This window comes from Amblyomma maculatum, chromosome 9 (genome assembly GCF_055883805.1).
Source record: "Amblyomma maculatum isolate TAMU_Amacu chromosome 9, ASM5588380v1, whole genome shotgun sequence".
Classification (NCBI taxonomy): Eukaryota; Metazoa; Arthropoda; class Arachnida; order Ixodida; family Ixodidae; genus Amblyomma; species Amblyomma maculatum.
In genome coordinates, this window is record NC_139352.1 from 115,232,388 (window position 1) to 115,238,387 (window position 6,000).

General features: G+C 49.7%; 1 long non-coding RNA gene across 1 annotated transcript in view; it reads right to left on the reverse strand.

Moving 5' to 3' along the window:
* Positions 1–5,680, reverse strand: part of LOC146180198 (uncharacterized) — a 55,743-nt gene extending 50,063 nt beyond the window's left edge. Inside the window, exon 1 of the long non-coding RNA XR_014700961.1 lies at positions 5,436–5,680. This is a non-coding gene — a long non-coding RNA (uncharacterized LOC146180198). The remainder of the gene's footprint in view (positions 1–5,435) is intronic.
* Positions 5,681–6,000: the final 320 nt, after the last annotated feature.

Below are 6,000 nucleotides of genomic sequence, written 5' to 3' on the forward strand. Positions count from 1 at the left end.
CACAGGTCAGGCATCTCTCCTAAAATGCTCCCCGTGTAAAAAGACGTCATTCTGGCGGATTAAGCGGAGGTCACAATGGCAGGGTCATGGCACGGTTTGAGGCGGTCAAGGTGGACAATTTCACGTCCCCGCGGCGGTGATCTGCTGACGGCGTGAGGGGCTCGGTAAGGTAATTGACCGGAGACGTTTGCTTAAGCACACGATAGGGTCCCTGGTTTTGACTCAGAAACTTGGGCCACTGGCCTTATAGTAGAAAATGGCACCCATAACCACACCAACGACTCTGGACGATAAGCAGGCGGCCGACATGAGGATCCGGCGCGGTTGTTTTTCTGGTGGTACTGGTTTCAAGCTGTGACTTGGCGCGCGATCTGACGGCACTCTTCGGCATAGGCACGGCTTGAGAAATGGGTGTGAATTCAGAGGCATCGGGACGGTAGGGTAGGACCGTATTCATTGTGCAAGAAGGTTCGCGGCCGTTCAGGAGGAAATAAGGCGAGAAACCGGTAATCGCTTTCGTAGCAGAATTCTAGGCGTAGGTTATGAATGGTAACACACGGTCCCAATTTGAGTGGTATAGACGAAACATACATAGCCATCATGTCTCCGAGGGTCTGATTAAAACGCTCGATAATTCCATTTGTCTGGGGATGCCCAGTCAGAAAAAAAGTACACAAAATTTTCTGATCTTACGACAGAATTTCTGTTCGGTTTTTGACGGGGAACCTGTTGTGACAACAGAACATTCTGTAGTAACATCAGAAATTTTTGTAGTTACAACAGAAAAGTGCTACAGAAATATACTACAGAAAAACTACAAGACTACAGAAAAGTACTACAGAAGTACAGAAAAATCTGATGGTTACGACAGAACTACAGGGTATTTTGTCGTATTTTTTCACAGTTCTGTAGTTTTTTTTTTCGACTGGGTGGTATGAAGACGTCGTACGATGAACAACACTGCACGCCTGAAGAAGGGCTTGTACAACATCAGACAAAAATACGCCACCACGGTCACTAAGTAATTCCTGTGGCGCACCGTGACGCAGAATAAGGTTCTCAGGGATGAAAGCAGCGACGTCACGAGCAGTTGCAGCTTGTAAATCGGCAGCTTCAGCATATCTGGTGAGATGGTCGACGGTAACAATGACCCCCCTGTTCCCGGCGGAAGAGTAGGGAAGAGACCCGTAAATGTCGATTCCAACACGTGCAAATGGCCGAAGTGGACACGGTAGAGGCTGCAGGGGAGCTGGTGGGCGTGGTGGGTTCTTGCGACGCTGACAGTTGATACAAGAGCGGACGTACTGGTGAATACAACGATACATGCCCTGCAGTAGTAGCGATGATGTAGGCGAGTATATGTTTTAAGGAATCCAGCATGGGCGCACTGCGGATCATCGTGACAACTAGCGTAAATGAATGATCGGAGATGTCGAGGAATAACGAGCAGCCTTTTTCGGCCTTCAGGGAGGTAGTTTCTGCGGTAAAGGAGGTTGTCACGGATAGTAAAGTGATGGGCTTGACGTCGGAGAGCTCGAGAAGGGTGCCACTGTGATTGGTTGGCCAAAACGTTCATGAGTGCAACAATCCGGGGTCATTGCGCTGCTCAGATGCCATCCATGGTTTCAAGGGAGAAAGGAGTGAGGCCGGCGACAGCGTGTGGTTCAGGGTTAGATGTCACAGGGGAGCGTGAAAGGGCGTCTGCGTCGGAGTGCTTGCGACCAGGGCGATAAAGGAAACGAAAGTCATAGTCTTGTAAACGGAGAGCTCAGCGGGCAAGGCGGCTGGAAGAATCTTTGAGGGACGACAGCCAGCACAGAACATGGTGATTGGTGGTGACATCGAATGGCCGACCATATAAGTAAGGACGAAACTTAGGGATGGCCCAAACAATCGTCAGACATTGTCTTTCTGTTACTGTATAGTTGGTCTCTGCTTTGGTCAGGGCACGACTGGCGTAAGCTACGACGTACTCAGGGAAACCAGGTTTTCGCTGAGCGAGAACGGCGCCGATACCGATGCCGCTGGCGTCCGTGTGGAGCTCGGTAGGAGCGCACGGGTCGAAGTGGTGTAGTATCGGTGAGGGTGTTAGAAGTAGGCGGAGAGTAGTAAGAACTTCATCACATTCAGGTGACCAGGCCGACAAGGGGGGGGGGGGGGGGGGGGCTTCCAGCAAGAAGGTGGGCCAAGGGGGCAATAAATTAGGCAAAATTTCCGACGAAGCGGCAGAAATACGAGCAAAGCCCTACAAAGCTGCGCAGTTCTTTCGGTGAGATGGGCCTGGGAAATTCCGCCACTGCACTAAGTTTGGCAGGTGCAGCAGGACTCCGTCCTTGAAAACGACATGGCCGAGTATCACCAGCTGTCGAGCACCAAATCAACACTTCTTCAAGTTTAGCTGCAGGCCTGCGTCACTCAGACATCGAAAAACGCTGTCGAGGCGAAGATGAGATGGAAAGTCCTTCGAGGAGATGACATCATCTAGGTGGCAGAGACATATCTGCCAATTCAGCCCGCGGAGGATGTTGTCCATCATGCGCTAAAATATGGCTGGAGCGCTGCACAAACCAAAAGGCATGACATTAAATTCATATAGACCGTCTGGCGTTATAAATGCGGTTTTCTGGCGGTCGGCTTCAGCCATTGGCACCTACCAGTAGCCAGAGCGGAGGTCCAGCGAAGAAAAGTATTCAGCTCCCTGCTAACAGTCAAGGGCGTCGTTGATGCATGGGAGGGGATAAACGTCCTTCCGAGTGATCTTGTTAAGTTGATGGTAGTCGACACAGAACCGAATAAAGCCGTCGTTTTTTTTTACTAGCACGACGGGTGAAGCCGACGGGCTGTGGGAAGGCTGGATCCCTCCAGCGTGAGCATGTCACTCACTTGGTCATCGATGACGCGGCGTTCAGCGGCTGAGACTCTAGGTGGTGTTGCTGAGACTCGGTAGGGGCGCTGGCGCAGTGGTGCGTGGAGGCCGCGGTGTCGATATGATGGCGAACCGCGGTTGTGCGTCCCAACGAAGTTTGATGAGAGCCGAAGGAGGCACTGAATCGTTGAAACAAGGCAACGAGCTCGTCGCACTGGAAGGCGGCAACGATGCGTCGACAGAACGGTCGAAAATATCAGATGTGGTGGAGTCGGTGACTCCAGTGAGAGGAGTGAGGGCGGTAATGTGATGCGGGAGACGCACATATTTGCGATGAGCACAACGGACGGACGGTGTGTACAGTCGAGCGCGATTTGAAAGTTATCGCGCGAGCGTCGACCGGGAACATGGACAGCGCCATGGCCCAGAATTCTCTGCCGAGGCGAGGGGGGTATCAAGCCAGCTTCCCTCACTCTTTTTGCTGTTCCTTCAGCAGCCGTCACTTCCTGCTGGGATATTACTTACTTTTGTTTTTTACTTTGGTTCTGCGAACAGGCAGTGATCGTTGTGCGCACGACGTATTATTCGGTATTATCTGAAATTGGACAGTTTATCGCAACAAATGGAAAGCTTAGAATAGAGAGAAAGGGCCGTGAGTTTGTCGCGGGGGAGGGGGGGGGGGATGGTTGTTGTATGGAACAGCGAACGAGGGAGAGAATTGTGTGAAATCATAATTTTTCCTGTTCCAAATTTGGCCGCCAGGTGCCTGGAGTGCTAGGCTGGTCGATGCTCGCGCGATAACTTTCAAATCGCGCTCGACTGTACATTACTGTAGTGTCATGGATATCGTCACATTTCACAGGCACAAGAACCGAAGAGGAAGCAGGGACAGCGATGTCGTCGGTAGCGAAGATGGGTGCAGCTGGAGCAGGGGTTGTGTCTACGAGAGTGTCACAAAGCGGCAACAAATCAATATGAGCACGTGCGCAGCCGATGATGACATGATGCTTGGACAAAACGTACCATCCGAGGATTATTTCATGAGAAGAGTGAGCGTGAACGATGAATTCAATAACGTAGGAAAGGCCTTGTATGATGAGCCGTGCGGTGCACGCCGCAACTGGTCGAATCTTTTCGGCGCTCGCGGTTCGCCATGAAATATCTGGGATCGGCGCCGCCACTTTTCCAAGTTTGCGGCACAGGTTGCAACTAATCACGGACAGCGCAGCAACAGTGTCAACAAGCGCATCAACAGCAACGCCTTCGAAGAAAACCTCAATAATGTTTACAGGGCTTGACACAGTTACTGGGGACGTAGTTCTTGCCTCCGGAACTGCGGCACCTAGTTTTCCGGCTGAAGGGGTAGTGATCGGCGGGTCATAGGAGAGAGGAACTGACGGAACGTGTCGGAGAGTGATGCGGAGCCGGACGACCGAACTCAGCTGCAGAGAGAAGTGCAGCAGACAATATTTTTCGCAAACGCGGTGTTCTCCTAGCTGGAGGACTAGCCCGAACCTGAACCAGAGGCATCAGTCCTTAACATGTGTAAGCATGCTCTGAAGCATATCCACCTTGTTTTTGACATGTGAAAATTAAATTTGCTAAGAAAAAAGGAAAAAAATGACTGATTTTTCACAGCTGGAAATAAAATTAAGCGGTCCTTAATAGTTTCTACTGCATGTTAGCAAAAAATTAGAATGCCCTGTGTACAGGATGTAGCTGCAAATAGATAATGTATCTGGGCGATTATTTTGAAACGACCCGGCTTTAATCTGCAACGCAACAAAATAGGGGCAAGTAGTTTAATCTACGGAACAAGCAATTCACACTGCCGCTTGCTCAAAGTAAATATTACTTATTGCTCATAATAAGCGAGTTTACTAATGAGCTCATTTGGGAGCACCGCAGCGTGGTCTGTGCATAATTATACAGAGCTATACCTAATGGGGTTCAGGTGCCCTTTTGTCCTACTTGGCGCAAGATTGAGACCTTTCGCTTTCAACCTTCCCGCCAAGCCGCCAGGGGTTCCCGCCAAAACAGAGGTAACAACAGGAATTACTCTAAACCTCGCGCTTTATATTCGTATGCCTGCAATTGATCAAGCTGTATCGTATGGTGGCATATACCCTGCCGCACTACCAGGATATGTCCAAAATTTACTGTGCCAGGAGATTGGACGTCAAGAAAGGTGGGAAGAACTGATTTCCGTCGCTAATTTGAGGGGCGGGTCGCCAGTTTTGCCTGGCAATTCTGCCGCTGCTAGTAGAAAGACACGTACTGACTAAATATAATTAGACGAGAGCAATCAGAGCTATGTTCTGCTTGGACTGAAATGTTCATGCTTTACTACTAAAGCCCGTTACTACCGCTCCTAAACACAACAGAAAACTCAAATTTTGTCGGGCGCGCCAGTCGTTCAAACGGACAAAGAGCTTGAACTCCCGTATCGCTTAATTGCATCCTTAACGCATCCTAAACAGCGGTAAATTCACCTGTATAACGACGCTTTCTGCAAGCTTCAGGGCGCTGAACCACGCGCACACAAAGACCATTCTGTCAAGCAACTCACCATTTGGTCGCAAGCTGCTGCGCTTCGGTCGTTGTCCCCCTGTGTTGCAACCGTTGCCTTGTTGCCGCCGATGCGTACTGTCATGAAGAGCAGCATGCTGACCAACGAGGTGGCATTCAGGTGTGAACCAATGAAGGCGCACCAGGCTTATCTCTCATCAACGCTTTAGGTGTGGACTAATTTAGTGAGTGAATCTGAGTGTTAATTGTTGAATATTTATAAGTAAACTAGAACAGCAACGCATTCGTAAAGAACAGCGCGAAGAATACGGAAACGCAGAGAAGAATGGACGGACACAGGCTCTGAACAGGCGGTGCTGCGCGATAATCGAAAACAGTGTAGTCATGTCAGAAGTAAAATGATAAAATACTAAAAAAAAAATTAAAGGCAATAAAACGACGTTGTGAAAGGCCGGGACGAAAAAAAATGAAAGATGACTTAGCTCTGCTATGCCTGGATATACGTAGCGAAAAGCAGTGACTACCTCGGGTGGCTTCCATATCGAGTGCATCTAAGTTCACCGGCGTTCTATAATTTGTTTACATGAAAAAAAAGACGCAGCATC